This window comes from Corvus moneduloides, chromosome 3, assembly GCF_009650955.1.
Source record: "Corvus moneduloides isolate bCorMon1 chromosome 3, bCorMon1.pri, whole genome shotgun sequence".
In the NCBI taxonomy this organism is placed as follows: domain Eukaryota; kingdom Metazoa; phylum Chordata; class Aves; order Passeriformes; family Corvidae; genus Corvus; species Corvus moneduloides.
In genome coordinates this window covers 35,669,381-35,687,753 of record NC_045478.1, presented here as the reverse complement: position 1 = coordinate 35,687,753, position 18,373 = coordinate 35,669,381, and the positions used below count along the sequence as shown (strand labels likewise).

The following is an 18,373-nucleotide window of genomic DNA, read 5'->3' as shown; positions in this document are numbered from 1 at the left end:
TGGCAATGCTGTCGTCTCCTGGGCACTAGAGGGGGATGGATACACATGCTTCGTTGGCGGATTTCACAGCTGGAGAAACAGTCCTTCTGTTTTCAGTTCCAGAAGCTAAAGAAAGTGGTTACAAACCTTTCCTCGTTGCTTCTCTCTCCCTCACTCTCTCTTTTTTTTTTTTCTGGTGTAGGGATTTTCTGTTGTTATCTTCTTGCCTTCTGTTCATTTCTGTCTCTGCTTCTTCATTCTGATGCATTATTTCCATTGACTTCCAAAGGCTCTCTGGTGCTATGCCTTTCCACCTTCCAGGAAGAGCTCCTGTTTTTGCTCCTAACCTCTGCTCACAATCCCTCACCTCTCCTGTTCCTGCCAGTTTCTTGTACCTGCACAGCCTCCACCTTCATATGAAGCTTAAGTACAGTAAATACCGGTTCTTACTCTGTCCTCAGCAAGACAGTGGTATCTCAGCCCCTTTGAACAAGATACCAAGATTATTACAACTCATGCTCCCTACATGATCGGGTCTGAGATAGGGAACGTTTGGTTACACAGCATTAGCTCAAGGTTGTTGTGGTTTTTAGCTGCATACATAGTAAAGAAGATGTGTTTCATTAAAGACCTGTTGAAGGACTGAATCTTGTATTCAATGCATGGTGAGGTGAGATCCATGAGTATCAGTTCTTGTGGGAGTTCCCTTTGAAGCCTAGTATTTGTCTTCATGGTAGAAGGTGAAGTCATCTTGAAAACCCAAGACGTTGACCACAATCTTCCCTGTGGAGCACTAGGCATTCTTTTCAGACAGCTGGTTACATAGACACACACCAGGCTAAAAGAATTGTCAGCAAATACAGCATTGTTTTCCAGGTGAGCCAAGCCATGGGAACTTGTTGGCGTCATGCCCTCCAGTTCAAGGAAAGCTGAGTGGAAGCTGTTGTATATTATGTAGATAAAGTCAAAGACCTTGAACAAGTTTTGATAAGAAATAAAGCTGTGAGCAGAGACTGTCTGGCGTGCTCTCATTAGCCTGAAATTCAGGCTACAGAACCATGAACCCTCTCCTGGGTTCAAGTTGTTGGTGAGTCATTAAGCAGGCCTTTGACTTAGGAAGGTAAGCTGGATTCTGCATAGAAATGAGCACTCTTAAGTGAGCTGCTTCTGTCCCACTCTCCTCCTTTTTTTGTTCATCCTTTTTGCTCCTCTCTGTAAGCCCCCAAGGCTGTTTCTCATTTTACATGTTTTCTGTACATTTTACCTCTTTCTGAAATTCCTCACTCATCCCACTGAGATGAGGGTATTTCTTCCCCTCTCTGCACTCTTCACACCAGCAGTGGGAGCACTGAGATGAGAGCATAGCTCTTCCCATTTCCATTACAGAAGGGGCTGCATGTGCAAGGTCAGCTGAGCCCTGCTCCTTCCACCCCAGTCTGTGCTGCACTGTCTCAGTGCAAGTGGAGCATCTGTAGTAAAGGTAGAAGCTTGTAGGACTTGGGAGGTGTTTGAGAAACTCGTACATCTGCTACCAAATGATACTGTAAATACCAAATGTACAAATGCCAGTTTTGGATGTATTCTGCTTGCTTAAATCTTAAGAAGAACAGACAAAAAGCAAATGTGTGGAACTAATATTTTCATTCAGCATCACAAACAACTAACCATGTTACCCTGCACTAGCTGGTCTGTGGCAGTACTATTGAACCATTTTAACAAAAGAAAAGCTACCAAAAACTTCTGCTCTGAGGGCTTTCCATGGAAAATATCAGCCCAAAAATATTCAGTTCTGAAAGGTTTCATTAGCTTAGGGACATAGGGAGGTGAGTTGTGTAGAGGGTGTTACTTCCATGATCACTCTAGTACCCAGGGGTTTAGTTGGTTTGTCTTGTTTGGGCTTTGCTTTTTCCACTTTATTTTTGCAACTTACTCCTCAGTTAACAAAGTGGGGGGAAAATGTGTGTTCTTTTGTCAAAACTGGTAGGTACTAAACTCTTATTATTATTTAAACTTCTTTTTTCCTGTAGTTGTTTGACTTCTAAGAGTCCTTCCAACATCCATCTCTGTTGATGTGCATTGGTACATATATATATATACACATATATGTGTACACAAGTTCTCTTTCCTTTGACTTTAGCTTGACATTCTAAGGAATTCTAAGCTATCATACTCTTTGTTGACCTGTCTGTCTCCCTGTTTGTCAGCCCCCATTTGGTGAATTTGAGCCCCCTTGCCAAGCAAAACTAGGTTAGACCCAGTACTGAAAAAACTCAGAAATTAATTCCCTTAAATTTCATGGAAACCATTGGGAGAGGAACGGGACAGGAAATGGATACAAATAGCTTCCCCTATTGCCGCTAAAGTATAAGCTCAATGTTTTTTTCCATCCTGACAGATGGCCAGTCAGCACACACATCACTTGGCACCCATCCCAACACGTGCTGCCTGTTCTCCAGCCAGACGGGTAGGAGACAGAGAGATTTTTCGGGCATGCCATAGTGCATTTGGAGGTGGAGATGTGGAACTCTTGCAGTAAGAGATGTAGGAACAGATTGTACACATCTGTAGGAAACCATATTTTAGCATTTCTGCTGTCCAAGGAATATCTGACATCTATTTGGAAGGAAGTGAGGGTAATTATAAGAGGGTACATGGAGTGCTAAAGGGAAAAGGTCTTAAATATGTAGGAAACTGGGCTACATCAGTTCTGCCACTTATGGCATGACACAGTAACTTTCAGCCTTTGTTATTCCCATTCTGGAAACAATCCTGCACCATGGCTTTTGTCCATCAACAAACTTTTGATTCATGTTGTGTAGTTCCTTAGTTAGGGAAGGACTTTTTAGAGGGGTTTAATGCCCACTGCTTGCTGCAAGACTTAGAAAAGAACCTCTAAGAAAGCAGTTTAGTAAGGGGGAGCTCCATCCAGCAATTACAGCCAAGGACTAGAGTTCTGAGTGGAACAGAAAAAGGTTTGGGATCAGGGACTGGCAAGGAAAAGGAAGGATTTATACTGATTTTACCATTGATCAGCCTTTTATGTACCTATCTTCAACTGAATAAAATTGGCCATTGCCCCTGGTCCTTAAAGCCAAAAGCATATAGTATAAACTGCTGTAAAAATGCTCACTAGAAATAATACAGTTGAACCTAGCACAACTGGAAAGCATGCTGGTGCTCCTAGAGAATCTTTAAACACTTAGACCAAGGTTAAAGCACACAGTATCATGAAATGCTTCATTTTCTCTGCTTTTAATTCTAAAATGTTACAAAATTACTTCATCATCGAAGCATATATGGCTTACAAATATACATCAATGATTTGTTCAAAATGTGTTTATTTAGCTCATAGTATTCTCTCATCTCTTCAAAATTAAATATTTTAGAGCTCAGATGTCATTTGTTTTCAAAGCCAGTCTGGCTTGATATATCGGGTTTCTATAAATAGTACATTTAGGGTGGCCTCTCCTAGGACAGGCCTGAAGAAGAGCTCGTCAATAGCATCTGCATCAATGTCTCAAAGAGAGGTGATTACCTGAAGAATCCAAGCAAACCTTCCAAGGCTTCCAAGGAGCATTGTTGAGATAAACTCCATCAGGGCTTTCTGAGCTTCCTGCTGCAGTGTTTGTACATAAGGGAGACATTTCAGGACATGACATTCTGTTGAAACAAAAAGTAAAATAACGAATCCTGAGTAAACACTTCTGTTCTGTGCCCTTCATAGTGGGTGTCTGTATTTCTGGCTTATAGCACTACTTTCTCTGTAGAAAAAAACACTTTCTAACATAACTTTTGGAAAAAGAATATATGTGTAACTCAATAATTTGAATGAGCATTGGGCAGCATTGTAAGCACATTGGAATCTAGCCCATTACATTAAAATTCAGCTTTGAAAAAAGCAGGTAATTTTGACTCAGTACAGATGGAGAAGAAGTTTTGTAGTGTTGTTTACCCACCAAATGATGCTGAGATAGTAGTCTGGGCAGGTGGAAATACTCCAGGTCTGATCTACCCTACCCAGGTAACATCAGGAGATGGAGGTGATGGTTTGGAGCAGTGAGCAGGCTCGCAGCCTCAAGACGTAGGTTTCCAGTACACCCAGCCCCATCTCCATCCTACTGTTGCCTACAAGACTAACCTGGGGCACTGTGGTTCACCACACTATGTGGGTATCTTCATTTACAATCTAAAAAGAGCAAGAGGATTGCCTCAGCCATTTCTGAAGAAGGAGTGGTCTTTGCCCTGTGGAGTCATGGTCTTGAGCCTCAATCACATACCTCCCAAAGCCTGTGACCTGCTGGCTCACTGAGTGTTTTTGTGGGTGCCAGAACTCAGAGCTAAGGACACCCTGTGTTCATCCTTTGCCTCTGGAGGGATTGCCTTTTCATGTAGCTCTCAGCAACCTGTTGCCTCCTGTCCTCACTCTCTAAGGATAACAATATCTCTTCTTTCCTGGGATTGTTGCAGTCTGGACAGAAGGTAGAACATACCATTTGTCATCTTTTACAGCGACTGACTCCATACCTACCTGGAAGAGAATCTGAATATCTTTCAGCAGGGAGTGTTTCACACAGGATCATTCATTTAAGTGTGGAAGTTCAGCATTCTTGCCTCGTGCCCTGTACTAGGGCAAAACCAACCTGGTTGGGTTTTCTTCTGTAAGTCTGTAACTGGCTGACTGTTGTCAGCCTTCAGCAATTCTCTTCTTCCTAAACATCACTTCCAGAGGAGAAGAAGTGTCAGCCAAACCTGCAACCAGGCTAGCCAGAAATGAAGAGTTTGGAAAAGTCATCATCTCCCCCAGGATTACCAGCAGCTGCAAGCTGTGAGGATGATTCCAAATATTAGATTTTTCATGGAAAGGAAATTGTCAGGATTTTGTGGATTCAGGATGAAGTTGAAATAGTTTATATCCCTTCAAATATGTTTAATTTCCCCATTTGGTCTTCTTTTCTATGTAACCAAACACTGGTTTTAATTTACATATAATGAGACACTTCTTGTTCTGAGATCTGTTGTAATAATATTCAGTAAAACACGTTTCCAGCTGAACTGTAACTCTCTTAGGAGTATCTTTTTTTTTAACAAAAGCCCTGTCACAGCCTTGATGGAGTTTTTGAATATATATGCACACATAAATATGTATATCTATGGCACTGATATAATAACAGCACAGTGTTTCACTGTTCCCATCTCTTCACTGTGCAATCCCAATTGCTCTTCAGACAACTGTCAAAAACACAAGAATGTTTTCACCTCACTCTGTGCTGTTTCTGTGTGGCAGAACAGTCCTATTTCTTCCTCTGACTTATTGCCTGGGTCCTAGTAGAGAAGGCCTTGCAGCTGGACCCTTAACCCACAGACACTGAGACCACTCCAAAGCCACCCAGCCAAAGCTCCCCTGGGAAGAGCAGGGATGCCAATATGTTCTGGAGAGTCTGCATTCTGTTGATGTGAGGTGCCGGTTTCTCCTCAGGGGCTGGGTGTACAATTTCTTCTTTGCATGTTGTTGCTGGCCCAGATGTGGTCAATCAGTAACCCAGCCAGAGCCTCCCCCATTGAGGTTCTGCACAGATTCTGTTGTTATTTCCAGCTCTGGGGCCCTCAGCATAAGAAGGACATGGACCTGCTGGAATGACTCCAGAGGACAGCCCTGAAGATGATCAGAGGGCTGGAACACCTCTCCTATGAACACAGGCTGAGAGAGCTGGGGTTGTTCAGCCTGGGGAAGAGAAGGCTTTAGAAAGACTTTATAGCAGCCTTCCAGTACCTAAATGGGCTTTACAAGAAAGCTGGAAAGGGACTTTTTACAAGGGCCTGTGGTGATAGGAGAAGGGGGAATGGCCTTGAACTGAAAGAAAGTAGGTAGGATTAGGCCAGATGTGTACAGAGCAATCCTTTACTGTGGGAGTGGTGAGGCACTGGAACAGCTTGCCCAGACATGTGAATGCCACATTCACAGCCCTGGAAGTTGGCCAGAAGGCCCGGCTGGATGGGGCTTTGAGGAACCTGGTCTAGTGGATAGTGTCACTCCTAATGACAGGGGGGTTGGACTAGGTGATCTTTAGTTTCCCTTCCAACCAAACCATTCTATGATTCTAGCAGGAGGACCTACACTCCATCATGCTGCCTGCCACCCTCTTGCCAAGGGGATTTTTCTAATGATAGTAAGCACAATATCTTTGTCACAAGAGATCACTCAGGGTACAAGCAAAGCTTTGCATAGTTGTATACTTCTTTTCCAATCAATTGCTGATACAGCTGCATACCTGGGTGTCCTGTTGAGCTCCAGCTCATGACCCAGCTCTGGACTACTCTGTACCTGGCCCTTCCCCATTGCTTCAGTCAGTTTTGGTGGTCTTAAAAGAAGTAAAACATTAAGGGTGGTTATGAGGTTCCATAATCCAAGAGAGATGTTGCTCTCTTGGATTGTCAATTGTACCATTATCACTGCTGGTGGCTTCCTGAAATCCTCTTAGAACTGAAGCCTGCAAAAATATCAGCATTTTGCCAAACATCAAGCCAAACCAGAAAAATTTGAAAACATGTTGCAAATATGTAGAAAACATTTCTGAGTTTGGTGGAAAGTGTTGAAAAACTATTAAAAATAGTAATTGTGAAACAACAGCTTTGTTTGCAGCAAAGGGTGGTTTGGGCTGTGTATAAACTCTGAGTACCTGTTTCAGCCCAGAGTTAGATGGTGAGTCTGTTTCATATGGAGGCTTCACTGAATCTAGGATTAACTGAAGTTCTCCAGGCTGCCTTCTGCAGCTCATGGAGAAATATTCCAGAGAATAGGGTCATCCCACCTAAGAGCTGAATGACACTGTGGAATGTGCTTGCAGACAGAATCAAGGGCTGCTGGCCCTCTCATACAGCACCCGGGGGAAGCAGCAGGCCTTAGAAGGCACAAATCCAGAACATAACCCTGCTTCTGCTACTTTCTACTTAGGTGAAAATTGCATTTTACCCACAGAGACAATAAAAACGCCAGCTGGTTAAACTGTGTAAGCTGCTGTAGATGAGGCCTTTCTCCTCTTATCATCCCCCTGGATATAACCAGTGGTTTCTTTCAGCCTGATTTTATTGTGAAAAAAGTTTGCACTGAAACGAACTCTGCTGGTTTGATGCTGCAGCATAGACACTCAAGGCAATACCAAGCATCTGGATGACATTACACCTCAAGAATCAGAATTTGAATCCCATTGGAAACAAATATAAAGTCACACAGCCTTTGAGCAGCCTATAAACCATCCACCACGAGCAATATAATGGAACAACCGAAGCATTCAAGTATCCTTTTGGTGCAGTCCCAAGTATAGCACACTGCTGACAGTGCAGCCAAGAGCAGTGATTGCTGTGGAAGGAGCCGGGGGTCTGAGCCAGCGCAAGCTGGAGTCAATAAGTCTTTCCATTTACTTTAGTGTACTTAGAGCTCAGCTTTTACTGACTCATGCACTCCATGGTGCTGACCGAGGCAACCTTCCTTCCTAAGGAGCTTGAACTTGGCATCAGAAGCGAGAGGATGCAATCAGTAGTCCTAGTTTGCTCTGTGACTGCTGTGCCAGGGTTTCAATGTAGACATACTAAATTATATAAATAAAAGGATATAAATAAATAAAGGCTGTGTAACCTCAACACAGCATCCTTTTCCTCACTGATGAAAGTCAGATGGTTATTTTATCTTCTCCTCCAGTGAGGGAGCCTTTGTTAAAATACTTCTGATGCTCACATCACGTACCCAGGTACCATCTCTCCTTTGCTGTGAAGTGAGGGTGAGGCTGCTTTATTACCTTTGAACTGGAAATCAGTTTGAAGTGACACAGTTAATTCTTTATGACTTAAAATTTGTCTAATAGAGGTTGTTTTGGCTTACAGTAAGTGACCTACTGCACATGTCGAAGGAACCAAAATAAACCACATCAGGCAGAAAAACCGTTAAATAGTGGAATACAGGTTTTTGAGAACATTTAACTACATTCATAGAAAAGAATAAAACTAAACATTTGTCTATATGTAAATGAAAATGTCAAATATCTTTCTAGGCACATAATCATCTATGTAAGTTCTTGGAGGACTTAGCAGAATTAAAAAGAATAATTCCTTTAAGAGAGGCATATTATTTTGCACTTATGTCCAGGTCCCAGAATTTCCACAATAAATTCTTCATCTTCTGAACTTCTGCTAAAGATGCTCCTGCTGATGAGCTGCCCAGTTCATTCATAGCTGTCAAAGACTGACAAAGAGGATTTTTTTCAATAAACTAATGGCTGGAATCTCTCTCAGGTCAAAATCCACCCCTTCTTGTGCCACACCCAGAACAAAAAGAGGGGCCCAGTTCTGTTGTATGAGGACAAACTGATCCTCCCAAGGCATGTGATAAAAGGAAGGTAAGTTTCTAATAAAAGTTGAAGTCTTCACCAGCACTTCAGAAGCTTTTCTGCATGTGGCTTCTGGTGTTTTCAGGACAACTCTTCTCCTGCCCAAACAAGGGCAGCCTTTGCTTCCTGTGGAGCAGTGGGGACTGCAGTGCTGCTGGTGCCACTTGGTCTCACTTCCATGCTCTTTGTTAAGGATCTGGTACAGGACGCTTTTAGAATGGTGTGTCTCACTCTGGCATTTCCCAGATTTCTCAGCTGGGATCTTGACAGCCATGGAGGCAGAGTTCCCTGTGGCAGGAAACAGCATGTCTGGAGCTATGTCAGCAGCAGGGGAGGGCATTTCTGCCATGCAGGGAGGCATTGTGTGCTAGCATACACATGGGCAGGTGCTGAAAAGTAGTATGACCCTGATCCATGAGGTTACCTTGAACTTTGCTTGCACCAGTGTGTTTTGAACAAGGCGTGGCTGCAGGTTGCTGTAGCCCCAGGGCAGCAGGTGGCGTGGGCCAGTCCTGGGGACAGTCCTGGGGATGGAAAACCTGTGTTTCAGAATTACCTCATGTTTCTGTGAGATTTGAGAGAGACTTCAGAGAAAGTCAGCTGTTGGAGCTCATGACAGTGTTCTCTCTTGCATTTCACAAATGATCATTTCAAACTCAGAATATGAGGGCTTAGAGTCATAGAATTGATTAGGTTGGAAAAAACCTTTAAGATCATCAAGGCCAGCCATTAACCCAGCACTGCCAAGTCCACCACTAAACCATGTCCTCAAGTGCCACATTTGCATGCTTTTAAATGCCTCCGGGAATGGTGTCTGGGCATCTGGGCAGCAATGCAGAACAAGACAACGTAAGACATCCAGTACAGTTTCCTCCTTAACTTCAGAATATTTCTCCCAGACAGGCCGTGTAATTAAATTTTCCTCATACAAACTGATGAAGAAAAAATGGCAATTCATACTGCTGTACATGTGAACTTCTATAGCAGCTCAAGAGCTGAATGATTGAATTGTCAGGACTCTTCACTCAACCTCAGGGAACACTAAGCAGCAGGAATGAAAGAAACTCTTGCCTTAATAAGAAGAAATTGATACTTCAGGTTTTTGTTACTTCACACTCTCTTGCTTGCTCTTATACAGGGGAAAAGGTACTAAGTTTTTTTCACCAAGCATAATGTTTATGCATTCCTACCATTTGGGCTCTTAGCATGTTTTAGCAAAAACTGAGCATTAAAAACAACAGCCTGAAGGTCTTCATTTGACAGATCTCCAAGCCTTTGGCATGTAAAGGCCCCCCTCCATCAGATGCATAGCTGCAAATTTGGGTTTTGCTACAACAGGATTTTTTTTTTCCATGCTGGGCCATTTTAAAATTTTCATTTATTTACGTCTTCATGATATTTATGTTGCAAAATTTTCCCCTTCTGAGGAGTTAAAAAATGGAGAAAGAGGTGACTGCTCCAAAGTTGAGAAATTTAGGAGTGTAGTGCTGCTGAGGTGCAGCTACTACTGACTGCCGTGGAGGTCCAGGGCACACACAGCATTGAATACCTGGTGGGGTTTACTTGTTCACCTCCCCATTCATACAACAGCTCCCTGCTGCTGTCCATTCCTGGGGCTAGAGGAGCTTGCATCCTTACCTTGGCAGTAGCCAAACATGACTCTTTCAGGAAGAGTGTATGACATATACCACTCTTCTCATGGCTATTTTTCTTGTCTTCAATAATTTGCAGCTTAGGGAAATCCCAAACCAGAATGGTTTTGTGCATTTAATAACTTTCAAATAATTTCTAACCTATGCTCTTCTGCAGCCTGCTCCCAAAGCCACATGAACATCTACATCAGCCTATGTCAAGGAGCTCTGTGGATGCCTGTGAGCGAGACAAAACTTGATCAAACATGACATTTACTGGATCTGGTGCCTTCTTGCTCTTTTACTGTGAAGAAAAAAAAGGGAATCAATCAATCCATATTCACCCTCTCTATAGCTTGCTGTATTTTATAAATCTACTATTATTTCATATGGGCTATAAGAAGGAAACAACTTCCTAGGAAACTGACAGCAGCCTGTCTGGAGTCACACCAGGTTGATATATGCACATATTCCTTGATTCAGTGACCTCTTATCTCTCTGCTCTCACTTGCAAACATTTAATTGGCCTATAAACATCCATATGACTTCAGAACACAAATCCCTAGGAGTTTTATACAACAATTTTCTGGGAGGAGTTGGGTGAATTCCATGTCACGGGTACTTTTGAGGACAGCCGATCTCTCTAGCAGCCTTAAAAAGAGGAAGCAGTAATAAAACCTTTATCTTTCTAAAAGGGTTACATTTCCTTCACCTTTCTTGAGCAATAAAGGCATACATTTCTCAGCTAGAGAAACCAAGAGCTACCATTCAGACTGCCAGCTTTGGCTAGGCAGATACTGGGAAATGTCAGGCCCACGTTGAAGCCTGCTCAGCTTTTAAACAAGTTCTGAAACAGTGTCTTTACCTTATGAGAATGCCATCTAAAAGTAGGATTTGGCCCTTATATCTGAAGCAAGTCTACATGAATAATGAATCCAGTTAATTTAAACATGTTAAGCCTATCTTGAAGCTTAAGTGATTGAGGGTAAGCATGTGCTTAAAATACTTTGGTTGGTTATATCTGCTAGAACCAGCATCTTTTTGATGATAGCCATTTGAATAAAAGTGGCAAATTAATAGAGAGGCAGGTGCCCTGCAGTGAAATCCGCACTGTAACTGTTGTCTATCACTGAAACCAGGCCTGTTTTAAATTTGCCTCTGGTGAGTGAGTTAGATAGAAGGCAAGTGTCTCTCAACTTCTGCCCCAAATCTTGATGTGAACAGGAGTTCTAAGAAGCCCAATCCTAAAAACCTACCCAAGGCATCTATATTAAACTCATGTCCTGCTGTTCTTTGTTTCAAGAAACACTGGAGCAGCACTTAAAGTGACTTTTTGACGGGTGCTGCTCACTGACTGAAGTAGGGGGAGTGCTTATCTTCATTTTAAACCAAGGACATTTTGTTAGACATTTTATGCTGCCCGACCATAGCTCAGCTGTTGCAAATGTGAATGCAAACATGTGCCATCTGGAGCTATAACCATATACGAGACTAAAATATTAGCACAGAAAGTAAATAACAGCTCTGCGGTGCTCCTCAGGCAGAAGACAGGATGACACAGGAACATATTTCTTAAGTCTTCAGTTTCTTATAAATCTAAAGAAGCAAGAGACTTCTTTGTATACATATGCATAAATAAACCCAAAAGGGCTCTTCATGTTGTTTAAGCAAGCAAAGAAACAAACAAACAAAATCCCCCAAACAAAACAACAAACAAACAAGCAAAATCAAGCAAACCCAGCTGGATAAGTAATCTCTTTCCACGATTTTTTAATAGCTCTAACCTGCCTTGCAGTAACATGGGTTCAGAACCTTTTAATAACTTTGCATGCCATAGCAGATGTGCTGCTTCTGGGACGTTTCTCCCTTGGTGACAGGTAAGGGATTGGTTTAAGTCATGTTCAGAAATGGGCACGGATCTGGAGACATGAATAGCTTTTACACTGCCCAACACCAATTGTTTGCTTTCTTCATATTAAAATTTTTACAAGGGTAAATTGGCAATTTTTGTAGGGCACACCTTGGATGTAGAGATTCTAAAATAAACCAGAAGTGACCTGTACGAGTTTGTGCCATTTTTCTCCAGCTCCCCCACTGAGGAGATGGTGTTTGTACAGTCATCCTTATCAGCACTGGGACAGGCACCATCTGTCATTTCAAATACAGATAGATGTACCACTTATAATTGCTCAGCCGGTGAAACATGCTGCAAAGCAAAGTTAGAAAATGCTCCTGGCTAGCAATGCCATCTCCAGAGAAGCACTGAAAAGGCAGCTCCTCCTTCGGCCCCCTCCCCTGCTGAGAAGAGTGGTTAAGATGATAAACTTTTTAATGTAGTATGGAGCCCACTATCACATTAAAGTTAAGTCTGTCTTATATCATTGAAGATAAATGCCTAATCTAGTGATTAGCACTCTATAAATACCACAGATTAGCGAGCGAAGGTTAGATGGCAGAAGAGATATGTGGTGTATATCTTCAGACTTGCCTTTATACATTTCATTTATGATCAGATGAGCAAGGCCCAAGAAACTAAATCCCAAACTCTTCATTTTATTTTGAAATGTATAGGGGCAAAAAGATAGGAAGATGTCTTCTGCCAGAAGCATAGGACTAATGTATTGAATTTTCCCTGTGATAAAATTAACATGCCCAGACTTCCCTCACTGTTTGCTGTAGGATAACTTCTCTACCAATAATTCTTGAATTAAGTGTCTGTCTGTTCAAACTGGGGAAAAGGAAGAAAGCAGTTCTATCTCAAAATCTGGATTTTCTATGAAGTCAGAGGACTACAATCTGATAATTCTCTGTATTACATACAAGGGATACTCAATCTGTTAAACCTTTACCTGACTGGCACCACTGTAGGCCAATAAGGGCAAGATCCTGCCAGCCTTTAGGCCATTTTTTCTTCAGGAATAGGTTGCTCTGACAGAACTGGGGAGAAAGAAGAGGTGTTGAGTCATATATATATATATTGTAAATTTTAAATTAATTTTTTCTATCTCCATGTGTGAGGCTCTGCTGTCAAGATACTTTGGGGAAAGAGCCAGATTTCTGAGAATCATGGGGTCCAGCAGTGGTGAAGGAGAAAGACTGAAAACTTTGCCAGAGAGCAGTATAGTTCTGAGCAAAGAGTCCCGTGAACTTATGGCTAAGGAAATTAATTTCAAATGCTCAAACCCAGAGAAAGATAGTCACAGTATCTCCCTAGAAAGGACTAGGCTGCTGAGAGAGTAGAAGATCCTGAAACCTGAAAATGTTAAGTAGTACAGGTTAAAAACAGAAGGGAGGGAAAGGAGGGAAAGATCAGTCTGAGCACATTTAATAAGAGCAGATTATGATAGGAAAAATGCTATTTGCAAATAGTTGTATGAAGATGTGTGTTGCTGAGTCAAAGGTGGACACAAGACACAGGCACTTCCATGCTGTTCGGTGGTAGTTGGAAAGACATTCAGACCTTCTTCTCGACCTGTTTCTGTATACAGTAAATTATTTAGTCTTGAAACTTCTGTGTTGCAAGATCAACTGCTGCTTATTCTGGCATTTATGTTATTTCTGTCACTCTGAAAAACAGCTCTGAGATTTTTAGAACCATGCACATTTGCAAAAATCATATTTTTGGAAGAGAAATCTGGCTCTATTTGTCTCATGAAAGTCTGCACTTAACCACTTCTTTCAAAAACGCTATTATTTTAAGGTCAGTGGAAACTCCATTAAAGTGTTTCAGGAAATCATCAGATCATTAGAGCAATGGAAACTGAAATATATGCAACGTACTGATTTCAAACACATTATAAAACTGGGCAAGAAATCAAGTATGTAACGTTCTTCTTTGGGACTCACACAGTTCCAGAGTGATTTTATCATGCTACATGCCAGTGACTGCTCCTAGCTTGCAGCGGCAACTGGAAGGTATTCTTCCTTCAGAGATGCATCCATTGTCACCTCTCAAACCAGCCTTTGAAACTAAGCAGAGACATACCTTTTTCTCCCTTAGCTACCTGGGGAAACACATGTATGAGGATCTTTGTCCTCAGGAGTGTGTCTGATACCTAGTACTCCCACCTTGAATGGAACACCTTAGAATCCAGCCATGTACTTGAAATTGTGCTCAGAAAGGCAAGGTTTGAAAACCACAGATCAGTTTAACCGCAAGCCCTATGTGCATACATTAAAAGAAACTACAGACCAAGAGAAGCATGTGTCTGCAGTGTTTAGTTAGTGCCCAACTGTCCTTTCACCCTCCCCAGTTCCTGTGACAGGATGGTGAGAGCTCTGTGACAATCTTGTGGGAGGTCACATCCAAACTCAGATGGACTGAAGCATTTATACCTCCAGGACCTGTTTCCCTTTGTAGCTCAGATCCAACAGTGGAGGTCATTCTGGCCCAAACCTCTCCCCCTTTTCCTCCCTCCTCCTGCCTCATATGCTTCTGGTTCATTAGGTCAAGCAGGAAAGGCTCTAGAATTTCCTTCCCTTAAGTCAGGACTTGATGCCAACTGTTGTGGAGATGTGATTCTCTTTTGGACAGGGCAGAAGGGTTTCTCCTTGCACTGACAGTTTACAGCTATTCACATAGTGGGCCAGGATTTAGCAAGTTCTCAGCTCAGTGTGAAGTAGAACTGATCTGGGAAATGCCCAAATCCCATTATATAAATACTTCATGTTAGAACTCCTGCTCTGTACCCACACCAAGTACCCTGCCCATCATGTGTCACACAATCTCGTGTGAACAAACGACACAGCTCATTATTGATCTCATTTGAGTCTAGAGTTGGCAGCAATCACACATGTAGAGGTGACAGTACTTTGGAGGGTACCTCAACCCAGTTCCCAGCTCAGCGTTTGTAGAGGCTTTTGGGACAAGCTGTAGTAAGTTGGCTCACAGGTCCCATCCTGTGGTAGGAGGTCACCCCTTCAGAGCTCTGTGCTCCTGCCCAGTCCCCCGCACAACTGCAAGCGGCGTTTGGAAAGGGCAGCACTCACCTTTGCTCTGCTGTCATCGTGCTAACATCACTTTATTAATAAACTATCAACTATGGCAAAGAATAGATTTGTTTTTCAGAAAAAATGTAAGAATGGAACACCCAGTAGGAAAGAAACCTGTGGAAATTTTAATTTCACACACATTTTCTCTTCAGTAACTATCCACATGGGATGTTCAGTTTATTGTGATTATGAGTGTCACCCTTAAATCCCAAAAATCTGGGGCAAAAATTGAGTCAAAATAAACAGGAGAAAAAGTAATTCTGGTTTTATTTGTTGTGTCAAAACAAGATATCACTTTAAAATTTCTAAAGTTAAAACAAATAATATAGAATATATTTGAAAACACCATGCAGGACAGCTAAAAAGATTTATTATGGAAGAACCACCCCCAGCCCCAATTCATATATCCACAGCAAGCAATATGGTTTGAAAAAAAAGCTAGCAGAGTTGCTTTATTAGCTGGCCTTTCTCACCTTCTGTTAGAGTTTGTGTTTCAGTGTGCGCAGAGGATTAGCAGATTGTTAATACAGCCTCAGAAAACACGGATCTTGACCCAAAATGTCATTTCAGGCAGCAAGAGAACAGGAAAAAAAAATTAGTAGATGATAGAAAATCCTATTTAATAATCATGGCAGGAGAGGAAGAGGTCTCTGGAATATCAAACCTTCTGAAAAATCCTACTGAGAACATTTTGATAAGGGCGAGATTAAGTGTGAGGTCTTGGTGCATTCTGTTACATTAAATCCTGACACAGAAATCTCAACAGGTAGAGGCATTTAGAAGAAGAGAACAACTAAGGAAGAAAATAGGCAAGCAAATAAAATAAAATTACTGGGAAAAATTATTAGTACTGGTTATTTATTTTTACTGTTATTATTTATTGAGAAATTAGCACTTCACTGCCTGAGCTAAGATCTTACTATGGAAGATTTAATCTCAAAGAAGATAAAATAGGGAAAGATGGGAAGATATTTTCCCCCCTTTAATTTTCTTTTCTAACACTGAAATAATTTATTTCCTGCAAATAAAGCATTGCTTTCACTGATATCCACAAAAAACCACACAAGTGGTTGGGTTTGGATGTGCCTTAGCTGCACACAGCTGATACTATGATTCAAAACTGCTAAAAGAAACAACGACATGTGAAGATACATCAAAACGGGCATTGATTTACTTTATAAACAAATGCTTTCTTCTAACCCTTTCTTTCCTGACTTCTGTTTTGTGCGCTTGTTTTTCACTGGATGTTTGAACATGTAAAACAACTGGACCTTGACCTTCTTTAGAGTCATCACAAAACAAATTAATAGAAGTAGTAAACAAGCTCTAGCAAATTACAGGTGCATCCTCGCTTATTGCTTTCAAAGCCCAGAAAGTTTCTAAATGTGAAAGTAAAGAAGGAAGGCAGATTAACACTGATAATCAAATATCTCTAAGACAATTGCTGGGATATGTCTTCGTGTATGTGTAGCACGTGTAGCAGGTGCTATTTATGATAATACACATAAGAGCAGTGCTGATGGGAAAATACTTCCCTGTTTGTAGAGTATTGTGAAGCTTGGCTCTGCCACCCTACTTCCAATTTCCCTATGCCCTATTTTCTTTTCTCCCTTCATCATTGGACAAATGCAGGTAGACTTTTGAGTCCCTACATGTGCAGATAGATTAGCTACAAACAGGATGATGACCACACACCTGGTAATTCTCTGCAAGAACCCAGTGACTTTTGATCTGACAATCACCTCCATGACTATATTATTTATTTTCACTCTAACCATCTTAAAGGTAAATCAAACTACCCAGATGTAATTGCAAAATCCAAAGACAGATAATTATGTGCAAGTTGACTTCACAGATAGAAAACAACTGATAAGAGACCAATATGACAGCTGACTGCAGTTAACCTTTAATTGGGATCCAGCAGCAGCATGTGTTTGTTAATATGCTACTTTAAAAGCAAAAAATAACACAGTCCTGTCTTGTTTATGGAATAAGTAAGTTAATGGAAAACATTAATCTCTGGTCTAACATGACCACGTTTACCCTCTAAAGCCACAGTGCAGTGAGTAGCATTTGACACCGAGTCTGAACCAAAGTCGGACTGCTTTGGTTTTGACTTTACTTTACCCTGTGAAACCACTGCTTTAATGTTAACTTTGCAGACATAAAAGTTGGGTTTTTTTAAAAAAAATTCATTTACACACATGTATTTAAACACAAGCAGGCACTTCTCTCCAGTGTTACATAATTCTAATACTAATTTCCCCATTTATGTTCACAGGAGACATAGGGCAGGAAAAAACAAAGGTAAACTGTGTAACCTCACTTAAATTTACTAACAAAGCCCTTCACACCTTCATCTCTATGTTCCACTGCATGTAGATACCCCAGGCAGTTTGAATCAATAGTATTTCTATGTGAAATGAAAACAGGGGATGCAAAGGTTATTTGAGGAAGTGCTGCTGTACAAGACAGAACTAGAAATACAAAGCAGGTTTACAATGACCACTCTGTGGAGACAGATGAAATCTGTATCTCACTGCAGCAGAGGTGGTGGCCAAGGGGTCCATCTGTGGTAAAGTAAGAACCTGAATGAAAAACGTGCACTGGAGAAGATGAGGTGTTTTGCTGGTTTTGGCTGGGGTAGAGTTAATTTTCTTCAAGTGGCTTATAGGGGGCTGTGTTTTGGACTTTTGCTGAATACAGGGTTAATAATATAGAGATGTTTTGTTATCACTGAGCAGGGCTTACACAGAGCCCAGGCCTTTTCTGATTTTTGTACTGCCACATTGGTGAGGAAGCTGGGGGTGCTTAGGAGACTGGGAGGAGCTGGGAAAGGTGGCCCCAAGAGATCAAAGGGATGCTCAGGACTATATGACATCATGTTCAGCATATAAGATGGGGAGGAGGAAGGGGGGGGACATTTGCAGTGATGGTGTTTGTCTTCCCATGTCACCATTAGGTGTGATGGGGCTCTGCTCTCCTGGAGATGGCTGAACATGCACCTGCCCATGGGAAGCACTGAATTCATTCATTGCTTTGCTTTGCTTGTGTGCGTGGCTTTTGCTTTCCCTATGGAACTGTCTTTACGTCAACCCATGAGTTTTCCACCTTTTACCCTTCCAATTCTCTCCCAGATCCTGCAGGTGGAGGAGCGAGCAAGTGGCTGCATGGGGCTTGGATGCTGGCTGGGGTTGAACCATGGCAGGTACTAAAAGCTGCCAAGCTAATGGATTTATATGAAAGAAAACCAGGAGCCAGAGAGATTTGCATGCAGACACTCCTTCTGGCATGGATGGAGCAATTGGGCAGGAAGAGAAAGGAACTGAAGACTGAGAAGTAGAACTGAACTACCCAGCACCTGGAAGGGAGATTAGAATTCACAGACAA

At 41.8% G+C, this 18,373-nt stretch overlaps 1 pseudogene; it reads right to left on the bottom strand.

Moving 5' to 3' along the window:
* Positions 1-3,215: 3,215 nt before the first annotated feature.
* On the bottom strand, positions 3,216-14,268 carry LOC116442181 (annotated as a pseudogene).
* Between the last annotated feature and the right edge of the window lie 4,105 nt (positions 14,269-18,373).